This window comes from Marmota flaviventris, chromosome 4 (assembly GCF_047511675.1).
Source record: "Marmota flaviventris isolate mMarFla1 chromosome 4, mMarFla1.hap1, whole genome shotgun sequence".
Classification (NCBI taxonomy): Eukaryota; Metazoa; Chordata; class Mammalia; order Rodentia; family Sciuridae; genus Marmota; species Marmota flaviventris.
Genome location: NC_092501.1, coordinates 138105163 through 138128358, shown reverse-complemented (window position 1 = coordinate 138128358; position 23196 = coordinate 138105163).

The window sequence follows — 23196 nt, the reverse complement described above, 5'->3', positions numbered from 1 at the left end:
CACCTCACTGTGCGATAGAACTCCAGAACTTATTTCTTCTATCTGTGCTTTTTGACTTTTTCCTGCAGTTTAACCCATTCATAAGAGTGCAAAACATATTATATTAAATTTGATTTTATAAAGCAACAGATTAAGAAGCAGAACAAAACTAGCACCCAAGAGACTCCCTTAGAATCTCTTATAGTCATTGTCTTGCCCAGGGTCAACCACCATTCTGAAATTTAACACTGTCAATCAGTTTGACAGTTTTGGAACTTAGACAATTGGAATCATACCATATATACTATGTTGTTTCTGTTTTTTTTCAATATTATATTGTATATTTATGAATTCTTTATTTCATTACTGAAGAGTATACCATTATGTGAGTACAGTTGGACCTTTATACCCATATGTTCTGCATCAGCAGATTTAATAAACCTCAGACTGAAAATATTCTGTGAAAAGAATTGCACCCTTACTGAATATGTACAGACTTTTGTTGTCATTATTCCTTAAACAATACAGTATACCCACTATTTACACAGCATTTACATTGCATTTAGTATTATAAGTAATCTAGAAATGATTTAAAAGTTATACAAGGACTGTGCACGGGTTATATGCAAATATGATGCCATTTTACATAAGAAACTTGAGCATCCACCAATTTTGGTATTGGTGTGAATGCTGGAACAAATCCTTGTGAATCCTGAGGCATGACTATGTATCACAATTCAGTGAATTTCGTTTTCTATTTTTATTATTACAAACAGTACCACTAGAAATATCTTAGTACATGTCCTTTGGTGGCCTAATGTATGCATTTCTGTGGTGTGTTACCTGAGAATGGAATTCTGGGCCACTTAGCTTGCATGGATTCAATGTTAATAGATGCTACAAAATTATTTTCCAAAGTGACTATAAATTTACATTTGACCTGACAGTGAACACTTTGAATTCTTGCCGACACTTGATATTTTCTATTAATTTCTTTTTAACTACTCTTGTGCATGTGTAGTAGTATCACATTTATGGTTTTCATATGCAAATTTTAATGATGATTAATGAAGTTGAGCATTTTCTCACATATGTGTTGATCATTTAGATTCCAAATATAAAAGGTTTAATTGTTCTACCTACTTTCCATAGGGATTTTACCATTAAAATAATTTGTAGTTTAAAAACATATGAATATGTGCATATCTATATTCATATATAAATATTGTAGCACTTTTTCTCTTGGTTAGTCACACATTTTGATGATCAAATATTCTTAGTTTTAACACATCAGTTTATCAATTTTCTTCATTGTTGGTGCTTTTTGTATTTTGTTGTAAGAAATCACTGCATGCACCAAAATCATGAAGGTGTTCTAAAATTTCATTAAAAATTCCCTTATATTTTAGCTTGTATATTTAAGTTTGCAAACCACTTAGAATTGTTTTTAAGCATGAAGTTTGCAGAGGCCAAGATTTCTTTCTTTCTTTTCTTTTTTTTTTATCTCAAGGGTAACGAGGTGACTCAGCAATATTATTGAAAAGAACATCCGTTCCCCACTGTACTTAAGTGACAACTTCATCACAAGTCAAGGTGCTGTATGTGTGAGGATCTATTTCTGGATTTTCTATTCTGCTCCTCTGGCTTTTTCGTCTGCCCTTGTGCTGATACCACACTGTCTTATGACAATAGCTTTCTAATGGATCACATTTGGTACCTTAAGTCTGCCAACATTTTCCTTCTCCCAGATATTCTTTCTTTTCTTGAAGTTTTTTTTTTAATAAATCACAGAATCAGCTTATAAGTTTCTTAATTATTTTCTTATAAAACAATCTTCTGGTGATTTAAGTAGAAAAGTATTGAGTTTATGGATTAACTAGAGGCAAATTAGCCTAGCTGCAAAGTAAATGTTTAATCTATTAACTTATGTACTCCATTTATCAAGGTTTTCTTCAATTTATCCCATTGACATTTTATAATTTTTGATATAAAACTTTTACCCATCTTTTGTTAAATGAATTCCTAGGTAGTAAATGTATTTTGTACTACTGTCAGTGGTAGCATTGTTTTCTATTTAATATTGGCATTTAAAAATTATTTTCCAAAGGATTGTTTACTTTGTATGTTGATCTTCTATCCAATGACATTACTGTATTCACATGTTAATTCAAATAGGTTTTCATCAATTTCTTCATTTTTTTTTTATCTGCACAATCAAGTCACCTGTATATAGTCAGTTTCATTTTTTCCTTTATAACCTTGATATATTATTCATTTATCTTGTCATTACACTGTGTAGGATATCTTGTAAAATGCTGGATAAAATGTTGGATAAAAAAGTGATGTGGACATTTTTATCTCATGTCAAATCTCAAGAAATTTCACCAGTAAATGTGATCTTTCTATAAGAATTTTTATTTTTTTGAGGTGGAGACTCACTATGATGCCTTCAACTCCTGAACTCAAGTGATTCTCCTGTCTCAGACTCCTGAGTAGAATTTTTGTTTTAATTCCACTGGATTATAGTATCAAATGAATGGAGTTCACTTGTTCCTATTGTATTAAAAGTTTCATCACAAATGGGCGATGAGCATTGTGAAATGAATTTTTGTTTCTATTGAGATGATTGTGTAATTTTTTTTTAACTGAATTCTGTTACTGTCATGAGTTAATTGATTGATTTTGGAATTTTCTTACATTCTTGAAAAAAAATTCTTTTGATGCATTATCACTTTTATATGTCCTGGAATTTGCTTTGCTTTTGTGTTTAAAAAGAAAAAGAGAAACACTTTGCGTCAACATTCATGAGTGATGTTTGACTTACTTTCCTGTATGTTACTTTAAAGTATATTTAACATACTTCTTTATAATATCCTTATAAGGGTTTAATTTTATCATTTTGCTGATCTCATAAAATGATTTGGAAAGGTTTATCTCATTTTTATTTTCTGCCCAAGTGTGTATGAGATTGGTGGTTTTTTTTTTTTTTTTTTTTAAATTTGAAAGAATTAACTGATAAAATGGTAAAATCCTCTAACTGTGTAGATTTCATTTAGGGAAGTTAAAAATTAACAAATCACTTAAAATTATATGAAATTATTCAGATATTCAATTTCTTAAGTAGATTTTTGTTAAGGTTTTTATTAAAGGAATCTATCTCATCTAAATGGACAAATTTATTATCATATGTAGCATGATACAAAACATATATATTGGTCTTTTTCCTTGATTATTGGCACAGGCATCCTAAAACCCTTGGAATTGACAGGAGTTTCTTTTATTATTCATAATGCGCCCCTATCCATCACATCTGAGTTTATGTTAATGAGATGACTATGGGTGTCCATACTAGATAGCCTCAGAATTGGGGTGTTCATTAGGAAGTCTGTGATTAAAGTGTTCTAACTTTTAGCCCCCACCCAAGAACCTGGGAGGGTGTGGGAGTTGAGGGTTGGGCCTTATTAAAACTCTTGTTTTAGTCAGCTTTTTCATGTTGTGATTAAAATATCCAACCAGCACAAATGTAGAGCAGGAAAATTTTATTTATTTAAGGGCTCACGGTTTTAAAGGTCTTAGTCCATAGAAGTCCACTTCATTCTATGCTGGGATGGAGGTGACAGAGAACATCATGGCAGAAGAGTGTGGCAGAGGAAAGCAGCTCATATGGTGATCAGGAAGCAGAGAGAGAGAGAATCCACTCAATAAATACAAATATATACCCCAAAGCCATGCCCCAAATCCCACCCCCTTCAGCCACACCCTAGTACCACTCAGTTAATCCCTATCATTGGATTAATTCACTGATTGGGTTAAGACTCTCACAACCCCATCATTCTCCTCTGAACCTTCTCACATTGTCTCACATATGAACTTTGGGAGGACACCTCACATCTGAACCACAACACTCTTGAACAATGAGATCCAGAGAACTTCTGGGGTAATGCACATCCTGAGGGGCTTGGAAAGTGGCATGCCCAAAGACAACATGGAAATTTGTACCATCAATTTCCTCCATAAATTGCCCTTTGCTTCTTTACTGTTTGGCTGTTTCTGAGTTGCATCCTTAATAATAAATTAATAAGTTCAAGGAAACTCCTCTCCAGAGTTCCATAAGCTATTCCAGATAATCATTGAACCTGAGAGGGAGGTCATGAGAAGCTTTTTATCTAGGTGCTTAGCAATGTGGGTAGAAAGGAATTCTCAATTGGTATCTGTAATGGGAACAGTCTTGTGATTTCTTTTGGATTTTAATCTAAATTCCTAAATTGGAGTCTCAGATCTTTGCTTTCAACCTTTCTCTTTTTTTCTAATCTGTTAATCAAAGATTATAAATTTTTTGAAGGATGTCTTTGATTGTACTTCATTAGTTTTATGTCTTATATTTACTATCAAATTCAAAATTATCTTTGCAATTTCTTCTTGACCCATGGATTTAGAATTATATTGCTAAATTTCCAAACACATGGCAATTATCTCAGCCAGATATTATTTTCCATAAAATATCAGTACTATGAAAATTTGTTTAGACTTCCCAACATTCCCAATATTGTGAAATGTTACATATGTATGTGAAAATCATGCATGTTCTACTATTGACATATATACTATTTTATATATACCAACTGGGTTATTCTCATTTTGATCATCTTTTATTATCTTCTTTTGGAGTCATAAAATTTTTTTGTTTCATTTTAATTCCTATTGTCTGCTAAATTCTATTTTTTTATTTAATGCTTACCTTTGATTTATTGTAGCCTAAAAATTACTTTTTCCAATTTTGTGATCAATACATCTGGCTGTTCAATACTTGAACTCCACCTATATTCTGCTTTTCATATTATTATTATCATATATTTTATTTTATCTTGATCTCTGTATCACATTACCATCACTGTTTTATGATGTAATACAAAGTACAACTTTCACTTCTATTTATCCACATGCTTACAACTTTCTGCCACTCTTTATGCCTTCTTGCATTTTGTGCTTCTTTTCAGGATGTTTTCCTTTGGCCTGAGGAGTTTCCTTTAGTAATTAATTTAGAAAAGTCTACTAGCTATACATTTTGTGAGTTTTTATTTGTTTAAAAAAAAATCTCGATTCTACCTTCACTTGTGGAGGATATTGTCAAGGACTATGTAATTCTAGTTTGGCACTTTGGTTTTGAAACAATTAAGGTTCACTATCATTGTCTCCTGTCTGCCATTATTTCTGTTAAAAAGTTAGCCCAGTTTTGCAATTGTCCTTCTTTGAAGATGCCTGTTTGGTCTGGCAATATTTAAGATTTTTTCATCTATGGTATTGAATATTTTTGTTGTGTTGTGACTAAGTGTGGATTTGATGGGTTTTTATCTGTTTGGTGCTTATTACATTTCTTAAACATATGAGTTGTTGTCCTTCCTCAGGTTTTGAGGATTCTAGGCCACATTGCTTCAGAGTTGTTTCTATCTGATTCTCCTTTCTATTATTTTAGGACATTAAGATTTGTATCTTAGAACTTCTAAAACATTTTCCATGTATTCCTTATATTGTTTTATGAATTGCCATTTTAATGTTTAATCTGCATGTTTTATCTTTCTTTTCAGTAAAATTATCTTTTCAAATGAAACCAATCTACTTATAAACATATTGAATTGTTGACTTTATTCCATTTTCTAATAATATAAATTTTATTGGAATTTTGAAATACTACTTTTTTCTCTCCAAATTTTTCTTTTTTAAAAATCAAAGGTATTTTAAATCTCATGCCTGATAAATATAGTCACCTATTAATATATTTTTATATTACTCATATATTTTTATAATACTCATATTTCTTGGTATACCTGATAATCTTTAACTGAGTGCTATCCATAGTGTTCAATTATAAGAATATCTTTATAGAGGGACTTGATATTAGTTATGATAGGCAGTTAGAGGAGGGGTATAACTGATTCCAATTTGGCCTGCAATGTATTAAAAACCTTGACTACTTTTCAGTTTACTCTTAGGATGTTGCCCTTCTGGAGTTGCAGCTAAGAACCTTCTATTATTTTGGACTTCCTACCTTCTATCTTGCTCTGCTTATCAACAAACACATCAAAGGCAAAAGTTGAATGCATGTTTGTTTTTACTTCTCTGCCCTTCCCTTCTCTGAGATTTTTAACTCCAAGTACTGGCTTTTTGGACTGAACTTTGAATTGGACTTTTAATATTTTATACTTTTTTTTTTAGTTGTACTTGGAAGGACTGTTGTTGGTTTGCTACAATAGCTCATGTTGGTACAGCCAGGAGTTATGTTCTAGAGTCTTTTCTATGATATTAATCACACTATAGTCTCCATTACCATTTTGTGATTTTTTTTGCCTTCAACTTCTCTGTTGAAATAATTAATAAATGAATGATATGGTAAATGAATTTCATGTGTGGCACTATATATATAACTTGTTTCACAACATATTTAAAATGTAGTTGAAGCTTTCATATATTAGTAGATACGATTGCATGGAATTTCCATGAACTAATGTTTTCCAAAAAATATTTACTTTTATGAAATAATCTAGTCTATCTAGTACATCTTTCTTTAAAAGGCTCACAAGACGTAGACTTCTCCATTGATTTTATTTTTTCAAAGAATATAATAAGTGCTAAACTGAGATGCTTAAAGAACCTGTGAATATATTTAACTATTTAGTAACAAATGTTTTATAATTTAAAAGTATTCTAATACACATTTCTTCAGCAAATTTACTGTGTGCTCTCTAATATTTGCTATGACATGCATTTCAATTAAATATCCTATTTTTTTCTGGATATTATTTGACACATTATTACTATTTCGGGAAGTGTAACTATCTCCTGTATAGCATGTGGCTTTTAAAATTTCAATATTTAATAGGAAATCTCCAAAAAAGTATCTAAACATTTCCCCTTCTGTTTGATAGAATTTCATCAAATTCAAATTGACAGAAACATTTAAATTTCTTTATTCTTTAACATGTTCTTAATGTGTCATTTAAAAAATTTGGATCTTGATAATAACTCTTCATGTAGTAATTTGCTATTATTTGAAGGTACATCATGCACTTAGGGAGCATTCCAACATTAATAGCAGTTGGCATGAATCCACATTGCAAATACTCCTTGTAATTATTTCATTTTTTTTCGCTGACTTACTGTGATATTTAATTAAATGATCATAGCTGTAAGTCATGATGAAGTTATAGACTACAGGAGCAGAGTTTAGTATCAGCACTACTACGGTGCATGCTACTGATTGAAAGCCCCTCACCCCCACATTTGAAGATAAGCTAGTTAACATTTCAATTTTTTCTTGACATCAGCTGTGTACTTGTACTCAGTTGCTAGTCCTTCAGTAACTAGGTCAAACTAAAATGACAAATGTCCAAAATTTCCTGAGAAAATCTTGAGAAATCTGGTGCCCACCTCTAGTAGTTGGCCTCCAATAATATGAAACCTCTACCCCTGTGGTGGAGCAAGGCAGAGCTTTATCTGTATTGTCCGTTCTTGCCTCTAACAGTGGAAGTAGCTGTATGAAACATGTTTCCAGCTGCCTCCATCAATAACCATTGGAGAATTTCATAATTCCAATTGTTAGGCTTAATACTATAGTGATGTTCATTTAGCAAAGAACTTCCACAAAAATATACTGTGCAAGCTATTTATTGCTGCATACGTCAGAGTTTAATTTGGCTTTTGTTTATTGTTGATGGTCAGTGATATGCACTGTCTCAAATTCTACAAATATCTGAGGCATCTTGCTCTCATTTTAAGAATATTACAATGAGCAAGGTCCTGGGTTTGCACTCCAGTACTTCCCAAAACAAAACAAAACAAACAACAACAACAAAAATTCCCCTCAAACAAACCAGAGTCTTGCAATTGTTAACTTCTTTTAACTTCATAATAATAGTTGAGGTATATACTATTTTTATTACTATTTTACAGATGAAGAAATAGAAGACTATATTAGTTTTCTATTGCTGTATAATAAATTACCAAAACATTATACACATTTGACACATTTATACAGTGTGGCTAATCCAGATACTATTCTCAGGTTTTAATAGATTGTTATCAAGGCCTTGTGTGAGCCTTGAGTTCTGTAAGAGGCTTTTGATCCTCTTCCCAGGCTCATAGTTGTTTGTAGAATTCTTTTCCTAGTAGTAGCAGAACTCATGGTGGCTTGCTTCTTTTTTGAAGCCAGAAGAAATCTCTCTTCTTATGATTAAATTGAGGACAACTGACAGAAGGTTTATGGTTCAAATGTATGTATGTATTTATTTTAATTGACAAATACAATATATATTGTATATATTTGTTGTGTGCAACATGCTTTAAAATATGTGTACGTACATTGTGCAATGGCTAAATAAACATGTTTTACTGCACATGCTTTTTTTGTGTGTAAAAAACACTTCTAACAATTTTCAAAAATATCATACATTATTATTAATCATAGTCTCCATGTTGTACAATAGATCTCATGCTGATTCTTCCTGACTCGCTGAATTTTTTTATCCTTTGATCAACATCTCCCCACTTCTAATTAAGAATTTTAATTAAATTGGCAAAAATCCTTTGACCTTTGCCATATACTATGGGTTAGAAGCAAATTTGTAGGTTCTGTTGGGTAGAAGCAAGAATTTGAGGAGTGGGGACTCATTGGAGATCACTCTAGGGTGTGCTCCCACAATCCTAAAGAAGTTCATTCATCTGCCTGTAATTAGTTAGTGGCAGAGAAAGGATTTGAATCCAAGCTATTTGGTCTCATGACCTTCCACTTTGATGCTTATTTCTAAGGTTATACATCATCATGCATTAAAGCCTGGGAAAAATTGAAAAGCATTGACATTAAGACATTTTAGAGCAATATCCCCCTTTTTCATATTATCTGTTCATTTGGTTGGTTGCAGCCCTTTTTATATAATACACTTATCTTCTAAAAAATGGTATACTTTTTCTTGTGGCAATTAGAATAATTTGCACAATTGTATACATGAATTTACTAAACTTATTTCAATCAATAGCACATCTTTTGGAAACCACTTAATTTGTAAGATTTATACACAGTGAGCAGTTATATAATGTAAGTGACGATTCCTTCATAAGGCAGCAGATTACATTTGTAAAATTTAAATCTTTAATCAATGAGTAATGAAGGTGGGCATGCTGTTGACAGTTACCAGCACATCTAACCTAATGGGAAGGAAGGAATGGGAGGATGTGAAAACCCAGCTAGTCATGCATATGTGGAAGCCCTAGAAACTGTTGATTGTATGGCTCATTTATCACCACAAGGCATTATTTAGCTTATTTTGAAAAAGAGATAAAAATCTTTCAGCACAGGAGTCCTGGGAAGTAATAGATTGACCTCTGAAAAATGTTTGCAATCAGCCATTTTAAACACATTTTGTTTAGATTCAAATCTTCAGTTATACACTTAATAATGGCACTTGAAAATGGAACTGGGGTGCCTGCTGTTGCCCAGCTTACACACACACACACAACACACACATACACAACACACACACACACACACACTCACACACACTTCAAATTCCCACACATTCTTTTCTTGATGAAACGATGAAAAGGTTATTGCCCTGAATCCTGAATCTTTAGGAAACAATGTGGGCAAATACAACAGCATCAAAAGTTCTCTACTGGAACAAAACAACTCCAGATAAATCCATAGGAAACCACCACAGCAGTTAACTCAGCACCTCAGAAAAGATCAAAACCATGTCCTTTAGCTGTAGGGTCTCCTGAGGAAAACTGATGGCCTTCTCTAATGTGGGCGAGCCTCACCCAATCAGTTGAAGACTTGAATAAAACAAAAGAGCTGACCCTCCTCTGAATAAGAGTGAATTTCTCCTTCCTGACAGCCTTCAAACGGGACATCAGCTTTTTTTCCTGCCTTTGAACTCGAACTGAAACATCGGCTTTTCCTGAGTCTTAAGCCTGCTGACTGACGATCTTGGGACTTGCCTATCTTCCTGTATAATTGCATGAATCAATTTCTTACAATAAAGCTTCTACTCCTTACTCCACCCCAAACATGTATCCTATTGGTTCTGTTTCTCCAGAGAATCCTAATGCAGTGCACTTCCCATTTCATTGCACAGAATATTAAAATTTCATGTACTTAAGAGCTGAAATTTGATAAAATTAATAATTTTTACTGTTTCATCAGGGACATTCTTAAGTAAAAGTGGCTTTTAAAATTTTATACTGTGGCTGTGCACAGGCGAAGAATAAAATGAAGCTAAGGCACCAGTTTTGCACTCTGAGTACAGATGTCAACATGATGAAAAATTGAAATAATGTTTAAGCATTATTGGAAAAATAATTTTGACCTTGTGGGTGCCTTAAAGTCTCAGGGACCCTACAGGCCTCTGTAACCAGCATTTAGAAAATCAGTGAAATAAAGAAAAGCTCATTCTACCACGATTTCTAAGCTTGGAACTTGATACTCTGGGCTTGCCCCTGGCCATGTTCCCTCACAACCTGTAAGATGTAGTCTGTAGCTGTGAGGCAATGGGGCCAACACACAAGCAAACTGAATTGAAGGAAGAGAACTTTGAAATAATCTTTTTCAGTCCTGGATATACCCTTGTATGAAGCAAAATCTGGACTTCTTGCTTAACAATATCCTCTCTCTGTCTCTCTCAACCAGAGTTAGAAGTTCTCTGTGAGGTGGTCTTATTTATCCAGTTTCTTTCCCTAATTTATCATTCCTCACAAAACCTTCCAAGATCTCTTTCACATTCACTCCTTGCTTCATTTTTTTTTCTCATGTGGTTCTTCCTTGGGATTCCTCATATTGTGTCACCTAAATTCCATCTGTGGCAGCCAAAATTCTTGAAGTCTTCCCTGATTTCTCCATCCAGCACTGATGGTTTCGTTTTTGAAATCTGTCAAGCTATTACCAATAGCTAACATTTAGTAGTAAATTATTCTCTGATGCATTAATGTGTTTTGGTCTTGTTATTCCAACTAGAATGGTTATTTCCTGATGGCAGAGATCATGTTTTGAACCTCACTTAAATGTTCTTTGCATCACTGAATATACGATAAGTAAATATTTTTTTTTAGCCCAGCGAATTTTATTTTATCCCATTTCTTAGAAAATGACTTTTGTAGTCAATTGAGTAGAGCAATTACCTTGAAAAAAACTATCCACAGGCAGCCTTCTGGAATCAAGAAAAGTTTTATAGTAAATCATCTAATAAAAACAATAGTAATAGTAAAATCTCTATGGTTTCAAATCCATACAGATATTTATTTATAACAAGAAGCTGGAAAACTGAGGATAATAGTAGCTTCTAGTAAATGACTTCTATGTGGTAAGCAATAGTTAAGATAGATGCCTTAAGTTATAAGTAGTGACCACATGGTATATATTATGATTAATACTTTACACACGAGAAATCTAATTCTGAGATATTAAGCAACTCTTCCAAGGTATAACAGCTTATCATCAAGTAATGAAGATTCATAAGGTTGTTGACGTAAGTCATATAATTGTCCCATTTGCATGTCATGTAGACAGTACCAAGAATGATATTAGATTGAACTGATCATTCATTTCTTAAATGCCTGCTAACATAAAGCACTATAATTGGTGCCACTTGAAATTTTGACATGGAGAAGCTCATGGTTTAGCCTCGTGCTGTTCATTGTTTATGCTTGGAGAACAGTTTTCTCAGCAAGCACTCAACAGACATGAATTTACAAAATGCACAATCCTCATTAAATTACAGAAATAATCTCCCAAGGAGCAGAAGGGAATGGGATATACATTGAGGATTCATCTAGCATTGAAAATCATATGAAAACAGTTCTCAGTTGGTCTTGAATGCTGCTGATCACAGAAACAATTTCAGAGAAAGGATAAAGAAGCTGTGTGGAAGGAAATCATATTTCAGAATCTGAAATAGGAATTCTTTGAATTTGGAATAGTGATTGTTATGGTTTAGATGTGAGGTGACTCCAAAATGCTCCTGTTAATGGAAGACTATTCAGAGGTAAAATGATTGCATTAATGAGAGCTGTAATCTAATCAGTCCATTCCAGTTTGAATGGACTGACTGGTGGTAGCAGGTGGGTGTGGTTACAGGAGGTGAACCACTGGAATTGTGTCCAGGAAGGGTGCCCTGCACCCCCATACATACTTCCTGACCCCACCGTGAGCTGAGTGACTTTTCTCCACTGGGCCCTTCCTCCTGATGTGCTGCATTGCCTTGATCCCAGGGCAATGGAGTCACCCATCTGTGGATTGAGACCTCTGAAACTTTGAGCCCCAAATAAGTTTTTCTTCTTCTAAGTTGTTCTGGGCAGTTATTTTGGTAAAGTGAAAGCTGACTAAAATAGGGTTCAAATCTATTTTGCCATGACTTGGCAGTGTGTCTGAATCTCTAGTTTTCATTAGTAGGTGCTGTAATATCTATCTGACAGGGTAGGTTGATTAAATAAATGGGAATAAAACACATTGTACACATACGGAGTTGGTGCTAAGAAAATATCCTACTCCCTCCCTGGATGATCTCCAAATCTCTCTCTCAACACCCATGGGAGTGCAAAATTAGTGTGGTGGTCATGGTTGAACAACATTATGTCCCTTTCCTGTAGCGTACCATAAAAATGCATCATCCTTGCATTGAGCACCATCCTTAGTTGAACTGCTTCTTGAAAATCACTAGATATGGGATTTCACTCTTTCCCCATGTATCTTCCTCAATTTTTATACCATTTTTGGTATAGGAGACTATACTAGGAGAAAGTAATCTCTATTTTGACTAGGAGAAAGTAATCTCTATCAGAACATTCTTGTAATTTCCAGTTCTTGGCTTCAAATCTAGTTTCAGGAGCTACCGAAAACACTTTTTTTATTCCTCCATATGTAGAAGACATTCAAATATTTTGGCCATTAGAAACAAAAAGGAAAAAAAAACACCTCTGCTTCAAATATATAGAACAAATGTGCAAACAATTTTGCCTTTGAAGGGACTAGTTCACATCGAAAGTGAGCAAATGTTTAAAAGAAATTAGAGATATGATTTGGGGGGGTGTTATTCATATTTTAGGCTCAAGGCTTATAATTCTTATATGATGTTTGGAATCTATTCAGTTTACAATGCATAGATTTTCCTTTTGGAGTTGGAGAAAGGGTCTGTGACCATTTATTAAGTCTGAATTATTAGAATTCCCAATCTTCTAGATCATAAGGCTGAATCATCAGGGAAATAAAAGGGGAAAAATGCTCTCAGGAATGCGGTCTTGCTCTTGGAAGAAAACCTGGTTGTAGTGAGGGACCTATGTCATTAACATAGACATATTTGTGTCTTTCTACAATGTCAAAACGTATTGAATAACAATAAATTCACAGGTCATACCACTTTCTCTGGTGGCAGTTCTCCAAGTACTCAAGGGTCACCTGATAGTCATAAGCCAAGACAAAACAAGTTCATTTATTTCTGTTAAGGTTTAAATATGAGGTGTCCCTGGGGCCAGGGTTGTAGCTCAGTGGTAGAGAGCTTGCCTTGCATGCGTGAAGCACTGGGTTTGATCCTCAGCACCACATAAAAATAAACAAATAAAATAAAGGTATTGTGTCCATCTACTATATATATATATATATATATATATATATATATATATATATATATATATATATATATATATATTAGATCAATTTAAATAAAATAAATATGAGGTAACCCTGTAAAACACATGTGTCAGCAATTCAAGAAAGTTGAGAGGTGAAATTATTGGGTTATAAGAGGTTTAGCCTAATTAGTGTATTAATTCCCTGATTGGGATTAAGTTGGGTAACTGTAGGCAGGAAGGGTGTGGCTGGAGTAGGTGGGTTTCTGGGAGCAAGTCTTTAGGATATATATTTTTTCTTGTTGTGTACTTCTCTCTCTTTCTGTTTCCTAAGCTACTTTCTTCCCCATAATCTTCCACCATGATTTCGGTAGTACCTCAGCCCCTGAGGAATGAAGTCAGCCATCTGGGGACTGAGTCCTCTGAAACCATAATCCTCAAATAAACTTTTTTCCTCCTCTAAAATTGTTTGTCAGGTCTTTTGGTCACAGAAAACAAAACTGACTGAAAAAAAAATCCAATCTCAATTCCTAATATCTATAAGACTCAAGTCATACATCATACTTTACACAGTGATGTTTAAATAGGTCACAGAAAGACTAAGAAAGAGGTGAGATGGCTGTGAGGTTATAGGGTGCTGAGCCAAGAGCACAGGTAGAGAGAGAGATGAATGTAGAATCAGAGACTAACTGTAGTTGGTCAGATAAAGATTTTAACCAACTGGTTTCAAAAGAGTTGTCAAAGGAAAGCTTCCAGATGGCCGTTTCAGTTTCAGAGTGTCAGTTTGGAGTTCCAGCTTGAGGTGTCCGCTTAAAGTGGGCTGTGCATGGTCATAATGTGCAGGAGAAACCATGCTCTGATGAAGCCCATTGAGGAAATGGGTACAAGAGATTCATTGCTATGGAGATTTTTCTGGGCACAGTTCATGGTGAGTGACCAGGTGACAGGTTAGGGAGGAAGGTGGGAGTTCCTCCTTTTATATCTTATAGAAATTAGGAATTGAGATTGGATTGGTCAGCTTTTAGTCTTGGGTGAGAGGGTTGCATCTGGGGAAGTTGATAATCTCCACATCTGATGTTTCTGATGTAATTTGGGATGTCCACATGTCCAGGTACAACCTCCTTGATTTTATTTGATAAGTTGGCACATATAAGTTATTTGCCAAATTTGTGCCTTATGGTGAGGTCAGTTGTTGGTTGTTTACTTGTATAAAGAAGGTATAGAGTCATTCTACCTTGGCACTGGTACTTAAAATGGAGTAGCTCATGGCAAACTACTGCCTTACAACATGGAGTAACTCAGGTTTAGACACAGCCTGAAAACTGCTGTTCTGTACATAGTACAGTAACTCAGAACATGGCACAGCTTGCTCTGAACACTACTGAATTAAAGAAAAACAGTCATTTCTCCCAGAAGCTCTTTCATAGTAACTCAGTGAAAATGGTCTGATTGAAACTGTTGTTCCCAGACAATGAGAAGAGCTAAAGCCCTCTTCTCAGTGGTGACTAGAAAAATCTTTTAAATTTTAGACATGTCATAAATATTGTCCTAAGAAACTGCTGGGAAAAGATAATCATGTTGCCTTTGTTTATATCACGAGGAACAAGAATGATTGCCTTTTCAAAGTCACAGCAGTGACTTCATACCACTATGAAGTGGTAACCTTCATGAAGACGCAGTTCTCAAAGCAGCTGGAATCACAAGGATACAAGAAGTCACTGAAATCTAATCATAGGGATGAAGTACAACCAGCCAGTTCTATTCCCAGGTGTTTTTGATTTGCCTAATTTTTTTTTTCTTTAGCCTATTTATATCTTTTTTTGTTTGCTTGAAAATTAAATGGAATTTTGTTGTGACATTTTGGGATGAATTTTGAAAAGGGTAAAATTAAAAATACATGTATTTTGAGAATTATGAGTGTTAGGTAATATACAGTAGTAAACAGTTCTATTTTTAGTATTTTGAATTACATTTTATTTTATTTTCCATATTTTCATTCTTCTTTAAGAATGAATAAAACCCCATTATGTATATATTCAACATTTTCTTTAGCCATTCTTCCATTGAGAGATACCTGAGCTGGTTCTAAAGTTTGGCTATTGTAAACTATGCTGCTATAAAAGTGGGTATGCATGTGTCACTATAGTATGCTACATCTTTTAGGATATATGCTGGGAGTGATATCCATGAGTCACAAGGTGTTTCCATTCCTAATCTTTTGAGAAAACTCTTGTAGAGATATCCATAGGGGTTATACTAATTTACAACCAAGAGTTTGAAACTGTTCATTTTTCTCCACATCCTTGTCAACATTTAATATTGTCTGTATGCTTGATGAATGCCATTCTAGCTAAAATGAGATAAAATCTCAGTGTACTTCTGATTTGCATTTCCCTAATTGCTAAGAATGTTGAACATTTTTTCATATATTTATTGGTCATTTATATTTCTTCTTTTGAGAGGTGTCTGTTTGGTTTATTTGCCCATTTATCCCATTTATAAATTGGGTTATTTGACTTTTTGGTGTTTTCTTTTCTTATTTTTCTTTAACCAGAGATTAAAACCAGGGATGTTTAACCACTGAACCACAACCCCAGCCCATTTATTTATTTATTTTTTATTTTTGAAACAGGGTCTTGATAAGTTTTTTAGGGCCTCCCTAAATTGCTGAGACTGGGTTTGAACCTGGCACCCTTCTGCCTCAGCCCCAACCCCCTCCAACCACTGTGCCCAGCTCTGCATCCCCTTTTAAAGGCACTAATCTCATTAAGGAGATCTCCACCCTTGTGACTTAAGTACCTTGCCAAGATCCACTCCCAAACAGCATATAAGCTTCAACCTCTGAATTTTAGGTGGATACAAGTATTTAGTATATAGCAAACCCATACTTACTGTAATGTATTTTGGAAAATCAGCATTAAACTTAATATTGATGATTCCATAGCAAACAGTCTAATTAAAACCAAACAGTTTGGTTTGAGTATTCATCATGTAGCTTCTCTACATGTGATGGTGTTCAATTTCACCTCCAATGTCCAGAATGATCATATCACTGAGCTCCTAAGACAAAGTAAACGGTTGCTGAGAGTGAAGAAGATGAAATGATGGCTTTCAGAAGTAATTTAAGGAGCTATGGATGTGTGGGATCTACACAATAACCAAGATTAAGAAGCAGTAAAGGCTGGGCATGATGGTGCACTCCTATCATCCCAGTGGCTTGGGAGGCTGAGACAGGAGGATTGTGAGTTCAAAGCCAGCCTCAGCAATGGTTAGGCACCAAGCAACTCAGTGAGACCCTGTCTCTAAATAAAATAAAAATAGGGCTGGGGATGTGGCTTAGTGGTTGAGTATCCCTGAGTCAATCCTTGGCACCAAATAAATAAATAAGCAGTAGTAATAGATAAATGATAGGGGTCTATAAAAGGTTTAATTCCCACTTAACAAGAATATTTGGATGTGATTTTTTCAAATATTACTAATACAGGCTACAAAGGGAAGAGTTGAATGAATAACTAAAAAGCAACTACATGGCAAGGTAGAGAGTATATCCAAACATAAACAGGCGGTTACCTAAGTGGGGAGCATAAGAGGGAAATAAATCTTTTACTGTCTTGGCTATAAACCTAGTCCTAGTCTCACTCTCTCTTAACTAGTATTCTGTCTCACGGAAACACTGATTTTGCTCAACATAATAAGAACCCAGTAAAAATATTATAACTACTTGGTCAATTAAGGATATGATAGTGACTTACTTAAACGAATGTGCTTTAAGAAATACCTTTAAGTTTATTTGATTAATATATGTTTTTCTTGAAAACAGCCTTGCAACCAAATAACTTCATGATTCTGGCTAAACCAAAGTTAAATGTGCCCTTCCCAAGATGTTTCAGAGGCTTCTGTGGCCTCACATGTGCTTCTATTGTCTAAACATGATGGAGTACATAGCATATACCAACATGTTCCCATTACCAGGTCCATTTTTCAAAGAGCGTGCTGAGGAGTATACTCTGCATAATGTTGGTTAATGATGAATCTCTCAATAAATAAGTAAACAAACAAATAAATAAATATCACTATCCAAGCAAAAAATAAAAAATAACAATCACAAATTTTGACAGCTATCTCATTTTCTTTCCTTTTCTTGGGTCTCTTTGTTTTTGCTTCAATTATGTAGAGGAGGGCAGGCATGTCTGCTGGTTTCCCTGAACAGGTGGAAAATCCACCCCCTACCCATCCTCCTTTCGGAAAGATACACATTGGAGACACAACGGAGAAAAGATTGAAGTATATTTTCTTTTCTTGCACTGGGATTAATTAAAAATACATTGGAAACATCGAAATATAAAAACCAGTTCGTTGGATTGGATGTTTGCAATTGAATTTCTAGGAAGAACAGGTTGAAAGCTTCAGTATATTAGTTTAATCTCAGAAGTAATAAACAATAGCTGTCGAGAGCCATCCGTGAGCTGTGTGTGGATTATATCAGCATTGCAGCCTAGTGAATAGGAGAATCTGGTGTCTGGGAACTTCCAGTGGAAATTTCCTCTGGCCAAGACCACCCAGACACATGTGACTCTATTCAAGCTCTGCCGGAGGTCCCATACAGCACTGGAGATGGGGTGACCTGCTGCATCCAGAGAGCCTCTCTGAGATGGGTGTGACCTTCCAGGATGCCAATCAACCTGCTGACTGCAGGATACCATGAAGCAAGAATCCAATCCTGAAAACTTATCCTGGCCTTTGGTGTATCCCCTTAAATAAAACCATAGGAGCCATTTTCTAATGGTCCAACTCCAGCTCCTATATGGGCTGAATCTATCAGGTGCTCCATCCTTTAAAACTATAATTCTCCCTCTGCCTTTTGTTTTTCACTAATTATTTCTGACTTTAAATTCTTCCAAAGCTTTTCCCTCCTAGCAGGCCAGAGTTCCCTGGAGACGTGCTGGCCACCCCACGATAATCAGTAATTTCTGTATCCAGTTAGTATGAGATATTACCTAATGGCCACTTGTGAATACAAATGTACACCACATATTATGCACTGTCTTGGAAATACTGATGCCCAAACCAGTATAATTCCCCAATCTGCTCAACTGGAAGCACTTTATAGAAAATGTTCTAATCTACACATAACAGGTCTATTATGAGTAATAGATCTACATTCTACAAAGGATACATTATACCACCTCAAAGAGTATTTCAGATACCTAAACCTTGTACTTCACTAACAAGAAGCTCTTCTTCATTATGAGTGTGTAGACACCTTCCAGAATAAGCCGGGGTCCCACAGGTTCCTTCCTTCTTCTAGCAATGACCTTGCACAAAACACTGACATCTGTTGAATCCATTTCTTTGTAAAATGGGGAAATAACTTCTGCCTTAACTGTCTTGGCTGCCTTGATTGTCTTTCTTTCTTCTATAGGTAAATAACATCCACAGTTGGTTCCTCACAATCAAATAAGAAAATTTAGAACATAATAAGTTGTAAAATTCTAAATGTTTATTAATTTTCAATAGGATATACGCTATGTATCTCCTTTCTTTTCTTCCCCTCTACTGTTTGTATATGCAGATCTGTGCAAGTATTCATCATTATTCTCTCTCATCTGTCTGCCTATTACCCATCTAGCTATCATCTAGCTATTTAAATCTAAATAGCTAAAGTTAAACCTAAAGTTGAACTTTTCCATTATGCTTCTATACACATAAAAATGTATTGGTAACTTTTTTCAGGTTTGTAAGATGACTATAAATGTGTAGGTTGTCTCATTCTTCCTCTTAATATTCTGAAGCTTTCCCAGGACTATGTCAAAAAATTATGGTGAAAAGCTTAAGAGCATAATTTATTTGCATCAATTTTCCCAGAGCCCCACTGGGTGATCAAACCCATATTTCTTTTCTTCTGTATTATATAAAGTACAAATCATACCAGAGAGGAGAAAAACATAATTGGATTATTTAGAGCTTATATTTTATAATGACACCTAATTTTATAACAAAACAGGTACTTTGTGGCAATGGGATATAAAACATCAGTTGAAATTGTCGAGGATGCTGAGCAGCGTGCCTGGTGTGCGTTTTGCCCTGCCCAGTATTAATTACTCATGACTACTGCTTATTTCACTGATGGAATTTGCTTTTGTTTTGAAGTGATCTGGAAGAACAAAGCCTCATTCTGCTGCCTTAGAAGATCCATAATTTCTTAAAAAGTCAAATATGTAAATATTATTAAGGTCTGTAAACAAGTCAGGATGGCGCCTGGCATTTTGCCAGGGGGAGTGGTTTGTGAAGTAACACCAGGGAGCCATTAAGTGTGGAGATTTCTTATTGGTTGACTGCTGTATCTAGTTTATGCTAATTAAGATAAGCTGTGTGGAATGTATAAATACCTCTGTTGTCCCACAATAAACGGCTCCCACTCCTGCTGTATCAATGTACACTAGTTCCTCGTCACCCCCCCCCCCCCTCAAATCCTAGAGCCCCTCTCTGGTTACCAGGCTGACTGGGTGGCCACTTGCATGACTGTCTTTCTTCCTTCTATAGGTAAATAACACCTCTGTTTCAGTTGGTTTTTCTCTTTTGTGAGAAAACACCTGAGGAAAACAACTTAAAATGTGGAGAGGTTTGTTTGAGCTCACAGTTTGAGGTTTTAGTCCATGGTTATTTGGCTCCATTGTTTTGGGGCCCGTGGTGAGGCAAAGTACATCCTGCTCCGAAGCACCTGAAGACCCAAGCTGCTCACCCCATGGTGGCTGTGAATCTAAGTGAGAGAAGGAGAGGAGAGGCCAGTGTAAAAATGACCCCTTTAAGAGCTCACCCCCAATGACCCACCTCTTAAAATTTTCGACACCTCTCAGTGGCACCATAGGCTGACCTTTAAAATATGGAATTTGTTTTTGTTTTGAAGTGATCTGGAAGAACAAAATATGGTCTTTGGGGGGACATCTAAGATCCGAACCATAATAACATGCTATTGTACTACACTCTGTTGTAGTATTGGGATATAATGGTGAACTAGACAGATTCTGCCTCTGTCTTCAGAAATCTTATGTCATAATAAAGATTAGAGGAAAAAAGTTCGTGCTAACAAAATTATACTCAAAGTTAGTATAAATGCTGAGAAGACAACTAGTAGTTTGAGATAGTAAATAGAAAGGGCAGCTCCTTGCACAGGGTGATCAGAGAGGGTCTCTCTGAGATGATGAGACTGAAGCGGAGACATTAAAGTAGGTGTCAGAATAAACATTAGGCCCTGCATGGAAGAGAATGATGATGGTGGTGATGAAATCTTACAGGTAACAGAGATGACATGTGCAAAGACTCAGGGTTAGGAAGAGTGGGCCTTTGGGTGTCTAATGGCAAGGTCCCTCTCTGTGGAGTACAGATGCAGCTTTTGATTTGGTGTAGACCTATGTCTCATGAGCCAAAAGGAACAAAAGAGGAACACCATTTATAGAAGTATTTTCACTTTTTTACTGATCTCACAATAAATTGGAGCTTTTCAAACTTGTATGGATATGTTTCAATGTCTTCAGAACTGTCATGGTTGTATCAGAGAAAAATGGAGATGTATCAGCCCTCAGAATTTGCATTTTCACAATTGTACTTTGGAAATATAATTTTTTGCAACAAAATAGAAAAAAAAGCTATTTTTGAAATACTGAAAGTAATCTTATTTACTACAGAGGAGAGTTTGATTGATATCTGGTTTTAAGTAAGTCTTGATGTAGATTCTGGGCAGATTATGGAAAGCTCTAAGTGTCAAATATGTTTTTTTCATTCACTGTAATGTTGATGGTAGCAACTTGACCTCACTTGTAGATATGAGTACCCAAAAGTTCCTTGTATCCTGGATTCCCTTCTCCCCAGCCTCCACATGGCACATCCACTGCTCTCCATGATCTTGGACCTGCCTGGTATTGCTCAGGGCCTCCAAGCCCTTGGTTGCTGTTATAGTTTGAATCTAGAGTGTCCCCCAAAGAGTTAGATATTAAGGCCGTCATTCCCAATGTAGAAATGTTCAGAGATGGGGCTTTTGGAAAATGATTATATCATGAAAACTTTAACTTCACCAATGTATTAATCCTTGATAGAGTTACAACTACCGAGGTGGTGGAAACTGTTTAGTGTGGGTCCTTGTTGCAGGAAGTAGGTCACTAGGGGCATGCCCTTGGGGACTATATCTTGTCCCTGGCACTTTTCTTGTTCTCTTTCTCTGTCTTTTTGCTTCTCTGCTGTCATGAGATGAGTATCTTGGCTCTGCCATATTTTCTTACTATGATGGGCAGCTTCACTGAAGTCCCAGAAACAATGAGACCAGAGGCCATGTACTAAAATTTCTGAATCTATCAACCAGAATCTTTCATTCTTTAAGTTGATTTTTCTCACTTATTTTTGTCACAGTGACAAAATGCTGATTAACACAGTGGTATCAATTCTGGTTAGTTCATGTTTATTCATTATTGATTATTCAATATTTTGAATTTTACCTCTACTAATTCCATAAAATTATATAAAACAAATTTTGTTGGAGAGAGACAGAGGATTCAGTGTCTCCGATGTGCTTGGACACCTCTTTTCTTACAAATAACAACTCAGGGGGCCCAGAGATCCATAGAATGAACTTCAGGAAATATCACTGATTACATCAATGGTCTGGTTTATCTTCTTGTATTAAATACCTCTCCCATTTAATCTTTTTTTCACCCATTAAACACAGCTATTATTAGATTATATTTCTCCTTACAAACTGGATAATATTTCATGCCTGTAGTATTCAGGCCAGACTCCTTCAGAGGGCTTTAAAGGCACTTTGCAAACTGTCACCTACCTAGTTGTTAACACTTATCATTCCAAGTCCTTCCCACAATATGTAGGTGGCCTAGACATACAAGACAAATTTGAACAGCAAAGATTTCGTAGCTCTTTGCCTTATTAAACTCTCGCATCGATCCTGCAGAATCCAGAAAAAAATGCATTCTTCCCACGAAATCATTCTCAATCTCTGCACTGACAAGAGGTCTTTCCCTCCTCCTTTCGGTAATCATGGTAATTTGTTTACATTTAGAGAATTTATTCAAGGCCTAATTGTATTACTCCTAGCAATGTCCATCTAAATTTCCATCAGACAATGGGCTATGGGATCATACTTGTTTCTTTCCTAACAAACACCTCACTGCCCCCGCCACAGCTCCCTAGGGAATGACTATATATCTTATACCCCAATTTTCTGTTGTTTCCTCAAACTAGGCAAACTGTAAAACACAAAGAATGTTATGTAAAGAGAATTGATGAGAAAGTCTTCAGCATAGCCACTGACCTTGAATAGCTTATGGCTTTGGGCCCAATACATGATATCAGTGGTTTTGTTTCTTCAAAGGATAAACAAAGAGCCCCACCCAAATCCAACTTCTCTGAAGTATCTTAATGCCTGATATTGTACCTACAAAACTCCATTCCCTTGCTTTTACATTTGTAGTGTTAGGCCCACTTGGTATTCCCATCACATGTTAACTTGCTTTGCTTCTGCTGCCAATGAATTCTCTACTTACAAGGACAAAGCATCTGTGTTATCAGCTTTATGTTAGTGTGAAAAATGCCTGAGATAAT